The sequence below is a fragment of the Chamaea fasciata genome, unplaced genomic scaffold, assembly GCF_029207755.1.
Source record: "Chamaea fasciata isolate MVZ Bird 193981 ecotype frontalis unplaced genomic scaffold, bChaFas1.0.hap1 SCAF_9, whole genome shotgun sequence".
Taxonomy (NCBI): Eukaryota; Metazoa; Chordata; class Aves; order Passeriformes; family Sylviidae; genus Chamaea; species Chamaea fasciata.
In genome coordinates this window covers 32,175,686-32,193,147 of record NW_027094094.1, presented here as the reverse complement: position 1 = coordinate 32,193,147, position 17,462 = coordinate 32,175,686, and the positions used below count along the sequence as shown (strand labels likewise).

Genomic DNA, 17,462 nt, shown 5'->3' with positions numbered 1-17,462 from the left:
CTGGGCAGGAAGGTGAATTGCGAAGGTTAAAATGGGATAGCTGCCCATGCGCTGCATGCCTGGAAGTTTGCTGGTCTGATATCAGTACAATTATCATGCAGATCTTCACTTTAGCTGAGACCCACATGTGGATGGAACGATATTTTAAGAGCTCAAGGAAGCCTCCTTTATAAATTTAAGTGCCAGCAGCACATTTTTTATGCTCAGAAGATCTTTTAACTGTTGCAGTAACTTGGGGAAAACTACTTGGGCACATTGTGAGGTATTTGCCACCTGAGCAGAATGCGTTCAGGTGTGTGTTTTCCCACTTCAGGGGAGCTCTCGGGGTGCTTCATGGAGCAGGTTGTTTTTAGCTGTCCTGAGAAGCATCCCCTGGCCTCCCTGCCCAGGAGAACCAGAGCATCCTTGTGGAGCTGTGCAGTTGGCCGTGCTCCACGTGTCCTTGGAGTGAGAGCTCCGTGCCTGTGGTGACGCAGGGCGGCCGACAAAGGAGACATTCAGTCACCAGCTCAGGATCGTGTTCCCCCTGAGTCTGGACTAATGCTCTTAACCCTGCTGGGGCTGGAAGAGCAGCCAGCAGATCTGGGCTGGTGCCCTGCTCCTTTGCTGTAGTCTCTGCAGGCTGTAAATGACTCTGTCTCTCCGCTCTGCCCATCCTCCCTTTGGGATCTGCGGGGAAGCACCGGCAGCCATCCTGGTCTCTCTCCCTTCCCAGGCCATCACAGCACTGCTCTGCAGGACTCATGTTCCACTTCGTGAAGTCTCACCCTCGTAGCGATTGTTCTGATGTTAAAAACTCAGAAATATTATGGTTTCTCAACCCTCTGATCCATGGGGACCTTTTTTTCTCGAGCAGTTATTGCGATTTCTGTCTTTGCAATGGCTGAGTCTGAGCTATTGCCTGTTAAAAGGTGGGATATGTCTGAGGTCCTGTTGTTTCAAGGCACTTGCAAAATGGGAAGAGCTAAGTTTAAACTGCTGTGGCTCGGTTCTGAATCAGGAGATAACTTGACAGGGAGGCTTTTGGCTGTGAAGTCATGGATTTAAGTACAGTGGGAATTCTGACATTCTCTACAGGTCAAGATGAACCATTTCTGTCTCCATCTCTTTAGCGGGAGCCTGTAGATCAAGCCTGTCACGGAATCCTCAGCTTTCATCCCATCCTCCTGCCAAACCAGAATAAGTACCGGTCACTGGAAAATGGTTCATGAGATGCCAGACACCAGTTTGATTGGTAAAATTAAGCACTATAATAAGCAATATGACGTGGTTCCTGTTGGTGATGGGCAACAGGAAAGTTCTCTGATGCCATTGCAGTCCGTAACTCTGGTCATTCTCTGAATTCCTTATCCCTAACATGTCTAAATGATCTGACCCTGCGTTTTTATCTTGATGGGTCTGGCTGTGACCACCCTGACAAGGCCTCAGCTGTGAGTAGTTGCAGTGTGTTTTGTGTTATTAATGTTTCCTGACCTAGTCATAACTTGCTTTCTTAGAATTAACCAGTCTTTGCTTTTTCTCTTTGAAGTATTTTTGGCTGAATCTGGGGAATTCTGAGCATCTCACCCTTTGGGGACAGTTGAAAATATCAATGGGTACCAAGTCACTTCTCAGTGTCCAAACGTCCTTGTAGGGCCAAGATTTCCACGTGTCTCTGGGGAACTTGGCTCCCTCAGGGGTGAGAAGAGTCAGCAACACTGGGGCCAGGTTTGTGGAGAGGAATGTGCCCTGGAAGATGTTTTTTTTGGAGATATGAGCAACAGTGAGGTGGGGGAGGAGGTCTGGAAAGAGGAATGATTATTTTGGAAACAGGGAAAGAGTCTCCTGCTGCAGAGGTCAGGTGTATTCAAGTGACCGTGATATACTGCAAGAACTAAAAAAAAAAAAGTAATCCCATGAACAAATCCTACTAATTCACATAATTATGTTGCTGTTGATGGTAGTAACAATTTTTTCCCTTTTTGGGACACTAGGAATGAGTTTGCAATGTGCTGGCAGGTCTCCTACCAGCTTTCCAAGCCCAAATGATGGAAGGGATGATTCTGGGCTGTCTCCTGAGTTCATCACTGCACTATTTAGTGGTTCCCTAGTGCAGATCCGTCTACTTAAACCAAATGAGGATCATTCCTTCCCTTTCACATTGCCATTAGCTGGATGATTTTATTGTCTCTGCAGGAAGAGAGCAGAGACAAGCAACCGTAGATTAGGAGCAATTTGCAAAATAGTTCCGTGATTAGCACGCCTGTGGAGATGTTTTTCTGTGTAAGGGCTGCACCACAAATTTTACTGGCTCCCTGTGCTCGAAGAATTAACTGTGAGGAGGATTAAAATGACATCTTAGACATCAGCTAAACGTCCTCTCAAAATCCCTTATGTTGTCTCTAAATCAATTAATTTGATTTCTTCAATCCACAAGCAAACTGGGTTGGTGAACTTGTGTGAGTGATCTATTTAGGCTGAATTTCTCCAGGGTATTTTAAAGAGTGCTTCAGGGCTGGCAAAATGGTACAAAAAAAAAAAGACAGTGAAATATGAAAATACCGTGTGCCAGGGTGTGAAACGAAGGTGCTGCTCAAGTCTTGGGGTTGCCTTCTGCAAGCAGCAGTCTTCAGCTGGCTAATCCAGCCCTCACAGACATTCCTGATCCTTGCTGGTTAAATGGAATAAGAAAGTAAGACAAGAGCCTGCTCTCGCTCCTTTTGCCAAGGTGCTGCTTTGTGTGGACATGGGAAGTGGGAAGGAAAAGGCACTGGAGAATCCTCAACTCCAAATGCACAAGGAGTTCTGTAAAGTCTCCAAAAGTGGCCCTCAGCACTCAGATGTGGCCACTTAACTCTCCTAAATCCTGGTTTGCTTGTTATTCCATGTGGATAATAAAGATGGTATCGTCCACCTGGAAAACATCTGAATATTAATAAGAGAAATCAGGGGCTCTCTCTGGGAATCCTGCAGGTCTGCACTGGCTGTAACATCTCCAGATGCATCAGTCAGAGATGGAGCTCCCACTCTGAGCCTGCTGCAGGCTGCGCTGGGGGCAGTGCTAGATCAGGTGATGGAAAATGGGGAATATTCTGGGAATAAGCCAGCAGAGCTCTGGAGGTGATTTGGTCCAATAGCCTGGTGGTTCTGAGCCGTGTTGTGCCACGGAGAACAAGGCTGGTGGTGACCTCTCATTAATCTTCACAGCATCAAAACCTCCGGAATTTCTCCTCAGCTGGTGCTCCCGCACAAAGGAAACGCTGTGGCTGTCAGAGCAAGGGGTGGCACAGCCAGAGCTGAGCACGGTCACGTTAGATGCTGAAACAGCAGCCGGCTGCTCTCGTGCCACCCCTCGGCACTGCTTAGCAACTCCCAGGAGCTGAACCCTTTCCACAGCCATACTGAGTTTAGGGAAACAGGGCCCTGAACCCCCAGCGCGTCCCCCAGCAGAGCAGCAGCCAGTGCTCTGCAGGGAGCAGGGTCTCCCTCAGGGGAGGGAGGAGTTTGGCGTACAGGCTCGCTGATCTGGGAAAGACAGACCTTCTGTTTTCTGAGATCTGTATTAGCAATGTTAGAGCTCGGCACGTAACACAGGGAAGTGCTGTGTGTGCCGCAGGCCAGACAGGAAAGCGCTCTAATCAAACCTTGCCACACAGTCCTGCTGTCAGCAGAGCTGCTAGGACCCAGAGTGTCGCTGTGAGTTGCTCCTCCTGTCTTTTCACCAGCCCAGAAATAATTCTGGATGTGGCAGGAAACGTGTCCTTGCAGGCTCTGTGTGCCCTGTGCTGGAGGCAGCCGGGATCCTCGTGGTGCTCGCAGCAAATGACGCTGATTCACAACTTGCTCATCAAAAATGTGTGTCTGAGCACCGCTTTGTGCTCTGGGATCCGTGGGAAGAGGGGGCATGCAGGGCATGGAGCTTTCCCTGGCCTAGCTTCCTCCTGGGCCAGGCTCTCGGCGCTGGGGTGGCTTTTGGATGGCTTAGGAAACCGCAGACGGAGTGAGCGTGGTTAGTTTGGGAGGGCTGCCCGTGTGAGATAACAGCCAGTTACTCATGGAAACAGCCTTCTTGGGATGGGTGACACCTCTCATGACTCTACAGAAGGCTGGCAGGGCTTGCCCTGGCTTTCCCATGGCTCTGTACACATGGACAAAAGCTGTTTGACTTCCAGCCTGTGGCACAGAAGAATCTCCTGGCCGGCAGGTGGAGGTGCCTGGTGTACTCCTCCCTGCAGCTCTCAGGTGCATTACTGCTGAAGGTGAGGCAGTGTGAAATCTCAAAAGCAAATTTCCGAGCAATCCTAAATGTAGCTAAAAAGGAGTCCCAGGACAGCAGAATTACCAGGCTCCCAGCTGCTTGTTTCCTGGCAGACAGATCCCTGGGTTTAGTGCTGCTTCAAGTAGCAAAATTTGGTTTATTTATCCCCCCTTCCTCCCCAGCATGTACTGGAGTGGAAGTGTTTGAATTGCAGTTTTCTAACTAATGTGGACGGAGCAGGGAGACCTGTGGTTTTCGTTTATCTGAGAGTGAAAGCTGAACTGGAGGAGCCCGATGGAGCACGGGGCTGCTTCTATTCTGAATCTCCACCCTGGTTTTGTTTCCCTTAGAGGCTGGAGGGATGGGATGGAGAGGGGGTTTGCTTCCCAGGGCAGGATGAGTGGTTTGTGTGCTGCTGCTGGCTCTCTTTGGTTCTTCCTTTCTCTCCTAAATGATCCTGGTTATCTTGGAGACTATCTGAAAAGGCTTCCAGCCTTGCTCCTTTGCTCCCCCTCATCACTCCTTGTGTGATGCTGAGTTCAGAGCCGGGGGTCACTTCAGCAGTTCCCTTCAAAGAAAACATGGAGGTTTATTTCTTCAGCTGGGGCTCCATGTGGCAATATGTATCCCATGAGTTTTCTGGATTGCTCTTGCAGTTAAGAAAAGGTGCTCTGGGTATAGGAGGATAGTCAGCAGCCTGTTTCTGGCAGCAGGAAACCCATGTTGTTCTGGAGGTGGTGGTCTCCTCCCAACCTCATCTTGGCTTGTTTGGACACAAGGATATTCTCTCTTTCTGAGTCTTGTGGGGAATACTGTTTTTAAAATGCAGCTGCTCCACCCCTGGAAGTGTCCAAGGCCAGGTTGGACAGGGCTTGGAGCACCTTGGGATAGTGGAAGGTGTCCCTGCCCATGGCAGGGGTGGAATGAGATGAGCTTTGAGGTCCCTTCCAACCCAAACCATTCTGGGATTCTTTGCTAGCACGGCCTTTCCTGTATATCCCAGCTCTTGTTAGACCTTGAGGTCATCTTCACACTGTAACAACTCTTGATGCTTTAATGAGGGCTTGCTGTTAGCTCTGTCTCTTAAATGTCCTTATTTTTATTTGTTTGGTGTTTCGTTAACAGTGACTCTCCTGACTACGTGAGAAGCTGCCAGCAGCAGGTCTGAACTTTGACTCGCCTGTTCAAAATGAGCTTCTAACCTGATGCCTCGAGTGCTCTGGCTAGAAAAGCAATTTCAGGTAGGCCAGTGCATCTTGCATTTTGTTTTGGAGTGGTGTATTCATTCAGTACCTTGTTTACTGTGACCTGAATTGGGGCAAGTTCTTGTTTTGGACATTTTGGATATTTCACAAACTGTCTAACTCCAGTATTAAATTGTAAAACCTTAGGGAAAGACAGCTGAAAGATCTCTTAGATCAGTTCCTTCTACCTGCTTCCAGGGAAGGATGACTAAGACCCAAACTTGAAGATACAGATTGTGGATAAATGTTCCCAAACCCCTGCTTTTATGGAAATCTTTGCCCTTCTGGCTGTGGAAACTGGAGTGATATGTTGTGCAGACAGCCAGAATGGGGGCAGGAATAGCTGTGTTCTGTTCCCAGCTCTGGCTTTCACATCGATAAATGACCTGCAAAGGGAGAATAAATGGGGTGGATGCCTTTTATTGCTGCGTGTAGTTGTGTTTTTGTCTTTCAGTAATCCTTTGAAGCTGTGTGAGGATTTGCTGAAAGTCATCTCCTAAGATTTGTTGTTGTTCTGTTGGGTTTGATCCATGCTGGAAAGCTCTGTGACTGATTGAAGAGCTAGAGGGGAGGTGTAGTCAGAATCAGAAAATAAAAGTGGAGTTTTGGTTGCAAAGATTCTGAGAAAGAGTGTTCTAAAAGCTGTTATTTCTTTGTGTGCAGCGTCAGTGTCCAGCACCTTGAGCAAACCAAGTCTCTTGTGCCTCCCATTCCTACCTGGGAAACCTTTTGCCTTTTTCCCAAAAATGTTCTGGAATATTAGTGAGCCTTAACTGGCTGATTGTGAGAGGCTGTGGTGGGAGACAGAGCAGCTGAAAAGCAGCTTGCAGTTGTGATTCTTCCTAGTCCAGATGAATTCTCCCTGAAGGTCCCTGAGCACATTTGTCTTCGGAAAATTTGGTTTAGTCTCTCTGCTGTGGCTGTCCCAATACTGCATCTCTTTGGATCTCAAAGGCTGTATAATTAAGATGTTCTGTGGCTTTTCCACAGAATCTGTAAGAAATACCACCAGAAATCCTGAGAAAAATGCTGTGACTAAACACCAAGGCTGCTAAAATTGAGGGAGATGATTTTTTTTTCGTGTCACAGGTCAGGTGAATTATGAGCAGGTTTTGGCAGTTTGGCTGTCTGAAAGCTGCCTCTGTGTCACAGCTGTTCTGGGCAAACTGTAATATCAAGGCTTGTTCAGAGCAGTTGTGAAAAAATCCTGCTTTTCCCCACCCTTCTTCAAGTACATCAATAGTGGGAACAGGAGACACTTTGAGCAGACACCCGGAGCTCCTGTCACTGTATTGATTCAGCTTCTGTTTGCTCTGCATCCAATACACAGCTGTGATGAATAATGCAGGGATCTATTACTTAAAGTTTAATGCAGCTTTAATCGGGGTTGAACATCAACAGGTTGCAGTGCAAGTGGCTGCTCTGCTCTGTGCTAAATGGAAAAGATTCACACCAGGTGTACTTGGGCTCTGTGTTTGTTGGTGTCTTGGTTTAGATAGACAGGGATCTGCCAGGGAAGAGTGGAGTCTCCCTTGGAAAGTAAGCCCCCCCTCCCTCCCCCTTTTCCAAATTATTATAAATTTGCAATTAAAAGGCTGTCAGGCAAAGATTTTGGGAATAGGTATAGCAGTTCTTTACTAGGGATATAAAAAAATACAAATGTTGTAGTACAGAAGAATAAGCAAGCAAACAAAAAAACCAAGAAATCCTAGAAAACCCCGACAGTCAGAAATACAACCTGACGCCCTGTTGGTCAGGGTGTTGGGAACAGTCCAAAGTCAGCCCTCCTGGAGTGGCAGATGTGGTCCTGTTGGAAGCAGAGATGGTCCTGTGGAGCCAAGGGTCCAGAGGTGGGTCCAGTCTCCCTTTGGGAGTCCCGTGGGAACACTGGATGTCTGGTGACACTTGTGGCTCCCTTTTATCTAGGTGGAGATAGTTTGGCTCCTCCTCCCTGGGTGGAGCATCCCACAATGGGATGATGTAATGTGTCATGTCATTGGTGAGCTTTAATGGCCCATTAACAGAAGATATCCCCGTGGGGGTATGGAAGACTGAGCAGAGATAAGAAACAATGCCCCACCCGGTTTTAACAGCTGGCTTGTTATCAGAGAAGGCAGTTACCTCCTCCCTTCTGGAGTTACAACAGATAAAATCTCCCCAAGTGGGTTTCAACAGATGGAATAGAATAAACTTTTTTTTTGGTTACAAAACCCAAGACAGTTGGGTTGTTCCCTTTGTCCAGGGCAGGGCCTGGCCCTGCTGAGGGACCTCGAGGGCTGTGTCCAGTTCTGGGGGGGTTCCCAGTCCAGGAAGGACTTTGAGGGGCTGGAGCGTGTCCAGGGAAGGGAAGGGAGCTGGGGAAGGGGCTGGAGCCCCAGGAGAGGCTGAGGGAGCTGGAAAAGGGGCTGAGCCTGGAGAAAAGGAGGCTCAGGGGGGACCTTGTGGCTCTGCACAACTCCCGACAGGAGGGGACAGCCAGGGGGGGTCGGGCTCTGCTCCCAGGGAACAGGGACAGGCCAAGGGGAAACAGCCTCAGGCTGTGCCAGGGGAGGCTCAGCTTGGACAGCAGCAGGAATTTCTGCATGGAAAGGGTGCTGAGGCCTTGGCAGGGACTGCCCAGGGAGGTTTGGAGTGCCCATGGCTGGAGGTGTCCAAGGAAGGGCTGGAGGTGGCACTCAGTGCTCTGGGCTGGGGACAAGGTGGGCGTCGGGCACAGCTGGGACTCCATGGGCTGGGAGGGATTTTCCAGCCTAAAATAATTCTGTGATTCTGTGGCACAGCTTGTCATTTATGTGCAGGTATTCACTTGCAGGTGCCTTGGTGTCTGTGGCCTCTAGTTTTTCCTGTATTTATCTCAATGTGTGACAACACAGGTTCTGTACTCATGGGGTCAGAGAGCACGTGCTGTGATCCAGGGATCTCACAGTGGAATATCAAAGCACTGCTGTCTCTTCAATGGCTTTTTTTTCTTCTTGGTACGAGTATTATTTTTTTAAACAAAAGAAAAACATCCCTTTCGTCAATTGTTCCCTTTGCAGAACTTGAGCCTTAAAATAATCCAGGAAGCCTTTTGTTATATAAATATACTCATCCTCCAGCTTGGCACGGAATGTGCTTGACAGAGCTGCTTGCTGAATTCCGTTTAAAACTTGAATTTCAGTGGCTATGAAGGAGAAACCCTGGGCTCAGAGAGCAAAGCAAACACAGAGTGCTGTGTAATCACAGTGTAACAGGGACTATTTAAAGCAGTGGAAAGCAGGGGTTTATACCTGGAATTCAGTTTCTGTGTCTCAGTGATTTTTGTTTCAGCTTGTTACAGCCAGGTATGCTCACACCTACCAGATTTAGCTCCATGGGAAGAGAGCATATGTGCAGTCTATGGAAAATTTTCCTGCTTAAGTTGTTTGCTCAGGAATAGAATTGTGTGTGAATACAGCAAGGGCTTGGAATGGTTAACAGTAAATTCCAGTGCAGAACACTCAGTAGTGAGATCTCCCAGTTAAGTGGGCAACAGTTGGTTAGAGCAGATGTTTAAATACAAAATGAGCAAAACATCACCACCAAAAAAAACCATCCCACAAACTCAAAAATCCATCAACCACAAAAGCTCACCACCCTGTGAATTTCAAGTAATCTTTGTTAGAAGTGGTTACTGGTTTCTGGATGTTGTCTTGTGCATGTAAAAGCACCTGGGGGGAATTTATGAATTGTGTAGGGTTTTTCTGTGTCCTCTGTAGGCCACACTTTCATTGTGACGTTGGCTCTTTAAGTGACACCTTTGGTTTGTTTTGCTGCCAGCCTGAGCTTGGAGCTGCTGCTGGCTGAGGAGGTTGAACTCAGTGGTCTTGGAGGTCTTTTCCAACCTAAACGGTTTGATGATTCCTCTCAACTTTTTCCAGATACATTCATCAAAACTATGCCAGAGAATTGGGATGGTAAGAGGATTCTGCAGGATGTGCCTGGGTGATTTTGGTACGAACACTGACCCTACAGGTTGTGTTCTAAGAGCAAGAAGAGTGAAGGGTGAATCCATGCAATCCCCCAGGAGTGCCTGAATCCCGTCTGATGTGCTGCTGCCTCTTCTTCTGGTAATGGAGTGAGAGTGCACTAAGAAAAGAGGGCAGACTCCAAGGAAAGTAATGTCGAATCATGGAATGTTTGAGGTTGGAAGGGACATTAAAGCCCATCTCATCCCACCCCCTGCCATGGGCAGGGACACCTTCCACCATCCCAGGGTTCTCCAGGCCCCATCCAGCCTGGCCTTGGACACTTCCAGGCATGGGGCATCCACAGCCTCTCCAGGCAGTGACATCTTTGACACTTACACAAAACTAAAGGTTTAATGGAATTTTGGAGCAGAGGTTTTATGTACCCTGCATTCAGTTTGTTGGATCAATCAAATCGGGTTTTGGTAGATTTTCTAGCTGCTTATTCAGTGGCTTGGCTTGTTCTAGGTGCTGTGGATAATTTCCTTCTTGTCTCCAAATTTATTTGCCTTCAGACATGTAGCTGCTCCTGGGTTTCCTGGAAAATGGAAAGGATGTGCTAGCAGGAAATGGCTGCAGTTAATAAAAATAGGCTGTACCTGCTGATGATTAATCCTTAATCCAAAGAGGGAGTGTTCCCTTTCCAGCTTTGTGGCCTGAATTAGCATCTGACTATTCCTTTGTCCTGAGGCTGGCTCTGAATGACTCCGGGATGGATTCATGGCTTAGGGCCCCCAGTAATAGGATTTCCTGTGAGGGTGTGTCACCACTCCTTGCACAGGTTCAAAGGGAAAATGGGTTTTCCCTCCTGTGTTGCATCCTCTGGACTTGTGCCCCTTGGCTTGGCTCCTTTTCCTCTCGAAGCCGCGAGGTTTCACCTGGGATTTGATGGCTGCTGCCATCCCAGCTCCTTTCAAGTGTCCCATCATCCACCCAAGGCATGTGGGGACTGGGCAGGCCGTGTTCTCCTGGGGTTGTGGAGTGAACATAAATACATTTAGTGCTTCTCTGAAAGGCTTTCAAGTGCAGCACTGCGCTTTTGCAGCTCTTTTTGCTTCCTTTGAAGGCTGAGCAGCCGCCGCTGAACTCAGGGCTGCAGTGCGTGACTGCTCCCTTAGCAAGCAGTTAAAACATCAGCTATTACACTGACGTGCAAATGTTATTTTGTGCTGAAGTCATGCTGGAAATAGTTCAAAATGTCTTGTTTATTTGGATTCACGAGGGGCACGCTGTCTCGCGGAGCTCTAATCTTGTTTTGCTCTCTGCTTTCTTTGCAATCAGCAGAGCTGTGTTCAGACCGCGCTGAGAGATTTAAGGTACCTCTTGGTCTGCACCCCAGGAGCTACAAACTGAGGACAGGCCCCCGGGTTTGTGCCTTTTGGGAAGCTGGGTTATTAATCAGTTGTTTTCCCCCAGCCTCAGTCCGTAGGTGGATGGAACAGGCTCTGTGTTGAATTAAACCCTCTGCCCCTGAGCTCAGGTGAGACCCCACCTGCAGAGCTGCCCCAGCCCTGGGGCCCAGCACAGGAGGGACCTGGAGCTGCTGGAGAGAGGCCAGGGGAGGCACCAGGATGAGCAGAGGGATGGAGCAGCTCTGCTGGGAGGAAAGGCTGGGAGAGCTGGGATTGTTCAGCCTGGAGAGGAGAAGCTTTGGGGTGACCCAGTTGTGGCCTTCCAGGGCCTGAAGGAGCTACAGGAAAGATGGAGGGAGACTCTTTCCAAGGGATGGAGGGACAAGGGGGAATGGCTTCCCCCTGCAGAGGGCAGGGATGGATGGGATATTGGGCAGGAATTGTTCCCTAGGAGGGTGGGCAGGCCCTGGCACAGGGTGCCCAGAGCAGCTGTGGCTGCCCCTGGATCCCTGGAAGTGTCCAAGACCAGGCTGGACACTGGGGCTTGGAGCAGCCTGGGATAGTGGAAGGTGTCCCTGCCCATGGCAGAGGGTGGAATGAAATGGCCTTTAAGTTCTCTTCCAACCCAAACCTTTCTGTGATTCTTTTAAATATCTCTTTCAGGATAAGCACTGACTCATTTGTTCATTATTTTAATGACAGATGCACTTGTTTCAAGTGACTCCACGTTTTTGCAGTTTTGTTGTTTAGCAGATAATGCAGTTATTGGGATTCTTGGACAAGATGCTTTGTTTTAGTTCACTTCTTAAATGCTTTTCTCTGTGTTTGCAAGATGCATGAAAACAAAAAGGTTTTTTCCCTGGCCTGTGCTGCCCTGCCTCTGCTGTCCCCGTTCCCAGTGAGGAGTTGAAAGGCTGTCAGCAACTGTTCTGACAGATTCTCTTGTACTACTTAAGAAGACAAAAAGTTACATCTCGCATATTTTGCTGTGCAGGGATAAACACACAGCAAACAGTGGGTGAAATATTCGGTGTGAATATGCTGAGGGATTTTGTAGTCCCGGCACAGGATGTCTGCTTTATCACCAGAGTCCTGTGTGACGGTCCCAGCTGTTCAAATCATGTGTGCATCCCAGCTACATCCATGCAGGTTTACATATCCTGGTGTCCAGAGCATGCTCCCACCTCCAGGCTCCTCCCTGCCCTTCCCTGCACGGTGGAGCATCCTCGCAGCCATCTCCAGACACTGACACATCACTAAACTCCCCAAGCTTTGTCAAGAGTTTCTTGGAAAGCTGATGCAGCCTGGGGAGCCCCGTGAGCTGTGCGTGGCACACGCAGAAAGGCAGAAAGGTGAGGGGCAGGCTTTGCACAAAGGCTGTGTCATTATCGGGGTGTGTTCTCGGGGTGGCTTCAGGTGCTTTGTGGCTGCTGAGGCAGCTCCTTGTGTCTGCCCCTGCCCCAGGTGCTGGTGCCAGCAGGAGTGCCCTGCCCTAGTGCTGCTTCCCAAATTCAGGGGCACCACTCGACTTGCTCTCAGTGTTTTGTTACGATTTCCCCGCCTGTGTTTTGGTCTCTGTGAAGCTTCTCAGGGAAGGCAGCTGAATACCAAGACACCGTCTCCAGCTCTACAGTTTTGCTGATCTGTTTGAAGTCCCCAGACAGTTGATCAGGCAAACTTGCTGCTAAATGGATGATCTAATTCCCAGTGAATGCTGTGATCACAAGCATTACCCTACATCACAGAAACGATTTGAAAACCAGTGCGTACTCCTCAAGCTGTCAGTTGTCTTTCAGCACCCTCATTGTGCTCTTTCATCTTTAAATGCTTGTGCTGGAGCTCAAATAAACTTACCTGTCAGCAGCTGCAAGGATGTCTCTTCTGTCTCTAGCTCCTTTGTAGCTGTAGCTGGGAGTTTAAAAGCTGTGTACAGAGGAGGTAAAGCAAGGAGCTCTCTTGTAGCTGCTGTTTCTCTAAATGATTTTTCTTCTAGTCCAGTAACACTCAGCACAGGGTTGTGTTGGTGCTTCGTGAGGGTTGCTCAAAGCCAGCACATGAGTTCTGTGCTCAGAACCCCTGAGGATATGGGCAGGGCAGGAAGGTGTCCCTGTACAGTGGGAAAACGGGATGGAGAGATGGTCTGGAGAGAGTTGTCTTCCTGGAAAAAGAATGGAACAGAGCCCCCAACAACCTGACTGCCTGAAGAGTGGCCCCCAGCAGAGGAATGCTGTTTGGCAGCCCACAGATACGTGGTTTGAATTTTACAAGGGACTTTTGAAACCTGAAATTCATAGACTCATAAAATCATAAGGGTTGGAAAGACCTCTGGGATCATCCAGTCCCAGCTATGCCTGACGCCCACCTTGTCCCCAGCCCAGAGCACTGAGTGCCACCTCCAGCCCTTCCTTGGACACCTCCAGCCATGGGCACTCCAAACCTCCCTGGGCAGCCCCTGCCAAGGCCTCAGCACCCTTTCAGTGAAGCAATTCCTCCTGAAATTCCATGTGGAATATCCAAGAAAGTCTGGTTTTTGTGGACCTGTTTATTCTCTTTCTTCTCGAGGTGGGGTTCTAGATGGTCCTTTGAGTGAAAGCCCAGTTCTCATCACAAGTCCTTCCTTTCTGTTCCAGCATCCAAAACCTAACAAATTGCCCCAAGGAACAGCTTTATTTCTACACTACAGCCTTGCAAAAAGCAACTCTAAAAACTTAGATAAGTGAGCTCAATAAAACAGCAAGTTTTTGTTTGCATTCTTCTGCTTCTTGCTTGTGCAAGAGCCACCATCCTTGTAAAAGTCACGCTAAATCTGTTCCCTGTCTGTAAAACAACAAAAACCCACCCATTTTTTTCCATGTTGATGCACTGGTTGTTTAGTTTTATCTGGAGAATTCTGATACTCAGCCAGGGTCTGCTTCTCTGCGGTAATTTGAGGTGGAGTGCAAATGGACACTTCAAAGCAATCCTGTGTTGTCACGCTGTGAGTTTGAGGTGCTGAAAACAGGCAAAAAAAGAAAACCAACCCAACAAAACCAAACCAAAATTCTGTGTCCCAGCAGGAGTTTGAAGCTACGGCTCTGCCCAAGGGTGTACTGTGAATATTAATGACACAGAGCTGTGGGGACTGTTTGGACATGAAAAGAGGAAACGCAGGTGTGCTGAGCAGGAATCAGGTGTGTGCTGCAAGGTCAGAGAGGCTGGAGAGCAGCAATTGGTTACTAATAAAAAACCAGGTCATTTTCTGTGCACCTCCTTAGGGGTCACTTTGCTGGTGCTGCATGAGGAAATCATAAATACAGGTGACCTAGGTATGTGTGTATGTATTTATTTGATTTATATGATTTTTTTTTTTACCAAAAACCATCTTCAGATGAGCGGAGGAGGGCACATGCACAGCCATGGATGTGTTTAATTCCTTGCTTTGCTGCTCTGCTTTAAGAAAAGTTTTGGAAGCATCTGTTTCAAGCTATTGACAAGTTACTGCATTTTGCAAGCTCTTTCCTGTCTCTGAAGCCTAATGCTTGTTTCCTGCAACACTGGCAGAATGCAAAAACATTATTAGTTTTGGGTTTTGTTCTGCTCTTGGGAGGCTTTTTTCTGAATTTGGAGGTTCTTTTCACTGCAAATAGCTGCAAAGTTAAAGCAGTAAATGAATAAATATTATCAGTGAAGGCGTAGAAAACAGAACAAACTACGGTAAAAATTAATTATAAAAATCCCCTTTTTCTCCATGATTCTCCAGGTCCTGAATCCTCCCTCTCCAAAAAGAAGAAGGTTCAGCAAAGGATGAGGAAGGTGATCAAAGGCATGGAACAGCTGTTGTATAAAAGGAGATAAATAAACTTTGTCTCTTTAGCATGGAGCAGAAATGATTGTGAGGGGAAGAAGCAAGGAGAGGAATGTTATGCAGGTTGGGAGTTTTGCATCTTCCAGAGAAGATGACTGTACCCAGGCCTTCCTCACCCAAATAAAAACCCACAAACCCAAGAGAAGCAACGAGCTTATAAAAGGGACAGCTTTTCTTTTGGTAGTGCACAGTTATGCTGTGGTATTCCTGGTGGCCGGGATGTTGCTGGAAGGTGAGAGGTTCAGAGGAGACTGAATAAAATCCATGCTATTAAAAGCTATTAAAGACAGAGTCTCCTGGCTCAGGGCACAGTTATTAAAGCAGTGTTTGGAGGAATCCAGGGTGGCTGAGGCTGCAGGGAGCTGGGTGGGCACGTGGTGCCACCTCCGTGCTCCAGCAGGGCCATCCCAGAGCCCAGGGCACAGCATTGTGCGCACACAGCTCTGCCACAGCCCCAGGGAGGAGCCCCCCAGGCCGTGTGGACAATGTGTTCAGGGCCGGGCACTGCCCAGGGAAGAAGTTGTGCCTCCTGTGCAGGGGGAATTGCTGGGCTCAGGCCCTGCCCGTGGCTCTGGGGCCATTGCTGGGCCCCCGCAGCAGAGCCTGGGCCCTGCTGGGAGCCCTCCCTGCACACAGGGACACCCAGGGCTCGGGGCCCCTCTCAGCTGGGGCTCCTCTCCAGGCTGAACAGCCCCGGCTCCCTCAGCCTTTCCTGGCCATTTCCCACATGCTCCAGGCCCTTCCTCAGCTGCGCAGCCTCCGCTGGCCCCGCTCCAGGAGCTCCCTGGCCCTGCTGTGCTGAGGATCCAGAGCTGGACACGGCACTCCAGAGGTGCCTCCAGGGCTGCCCACGGGGCCACCATCCATCCCTCCCTGCCCTGCTGCCAAGGCTCCTCCTGCTGCCCCCGGGATCCCTTTGGCCTCCTTGGCCCCAGGACACTCTGCTGCCTCAGGGACAGCTCCGTGTCCCCCGGGTCCTTCCCTCCAGTTCCCCCCAGCCTGTGCTGGTTCCTGGGCTTGTTCCTGCTCAGGTGCAGGACCTGCATTCCTCTGGTTGAAAAAGGTGTCACTTTCTGTGTTAAACTTTTTGTAGCAATGTGAAACTTCCTTTTTAAGCAGAAATAACACCCAGCTGTTGTGTAGCTGTTTAACACAGGGGCTACAGCCTGGAGTAGCAGATGAAATGTGGGATTTCTTGGCTTCCATACTATTTGCTGCTTTTGGTAGGTAATGGGAAACAGGCAAGGAATAGCAAGTGGTTCAGGTGATAAAAAGCTGGTGTTCAGGAGCAGATGATAGCAGCAGTTGTCTTGGCTGATCGGGCTGTGTTCCTTTCCCAAAATCCTGCAGTCTGGAGCGTGCTGGGAGACGGGTGGGTTGGGGTGGCAGCGTGCCAGCTGGTGCTGGGGTAACGCTCAGGTTACCCTGGTGCACTGGAGGCAGATGGGCCCCAGCGTTTCCCTGCACGCTGGGTTCCCAGCCTGACGCAGTGTTTGGGTAGAGCTGGGGCGCTGGGATTGCACCTTCACCCAGGGAGGGCCAAGGTTCCTTTCACTGCACACTGCTTTTTACTACACACACAGGGGGGTTGCTTGGCTGCCAGATGGTAGGACTGAATTTCCCTGGAGATTTTGACGTTCAGCGGCGTGTGGGTGTTTAGGAGGCTTTGGGAGGTGGAGGAGGATGGAGTTGGAATAATGTCCTTTGAATCAGAGCTGTTTTGATCTGCTAGAAAGAAACTGGCTGCTGTAAGAGAAGGGGAGAAATCCTCCAACAGTGGACTACTCTAGGATTTTGTGCAGAGAAGAGAGACTTGGAGCAGGAGCTTTTTAAGAATTGATCCTGCTCTGAGTGGGGTAGAAACCCAAGTGTGAGTGAGCACGTGTGGGGTCACTGCCATGCTGCACGCACATGCTCAACAGCCATACCTTGAAAATGGAGAGAGACTCTTGGTTCAGTGGGCTCCAGCCCAAGGCATGGGCTTGGTGACCTGTGTGATTACTTGGAGAGTAAATTCCAAGTGATTTATCCCTCTTCTGATGTCCCTTGAACTCTGACTGCTCGTGTCTGTTGCTGTCAAGTGGCTGCTTCTGTATTTATGAGCGAGGTGGAAACTACTGACCTGCTTTGCCTCCACTGAAAGGCAAGTGATAGTTCTCTCTGAGATGGCAAGGGCGGTATTTCTGCACGTGCTTGGACTGAATTTACTGTAGGGAACTGAGAAGTGTAGATGGTGACGGCTGCTGGAAGGGAAAGCGTGTATTTACTGCTCGGTGGCAATAGATTTATAGACAGCTAGTTTGGTTTATAGATAAATATTGTTGCCTCTATTTCTGTAGCCATAAGCAGTAGATTTAAAAGCCTGAACTTTGCTATAATCTAGGGACCTTTTTACATTTTTTCCCCTATCCCATCTGCCGAGCTCTTCACTGGCGGCTGAGGTGTCACGTGGCGCCAGGAGAGCCAAGAGAAGTGACGCATCCCGGTATCCCATGGTAACTCTCCTTTTCCTTCGTTTTTAGCTCCTTTGCTTTGCTCCCAGATAGAATAACCTGCCTGTGGGATTAAGTTGGCTCTGCTCACTAACAGGTGAAGGTGAGGTTGCGGGGTTTTCACTCCTGAGAACGGTTTGGATTGGGTAACGCAGATTGCCCTCTGAAAGGGAAACAGCACAACAAAACACAAGGCGGCAACCCCGCTCCAAACCAGCACCAGTCCCCACCAAGCCCAGAGATCTCCAAGTTCCCCACCCAAACTTCTCAACATGCAGGAAGCATCGGAGGGAGTTTACTCTTCTTT

The 17,462-nt window shown here is 49.0% G+C and overlaps 1 protein-coding gene across 1 annotated transcript in view; it reads left to right on the top strand.

The window, feature by feature from the left end:
- The window catches only part of SGMS1 (sphingomyelin synthase 1), an 87,005-nt gene that overhangs the window by 18,935 nt on the left and 50,608 nt on the right, over positions 1-17,462 (top strand). The window contains exon 2 of the mRNA XM_066191721.1: positions 5,363-5,478. The gene's annotated coding sequence lies outside the window, so the exon portion shown is untranslated. The remainder of the gene's footprint in view (positions 1-5,362; positions 5,479-17,462) is intronic.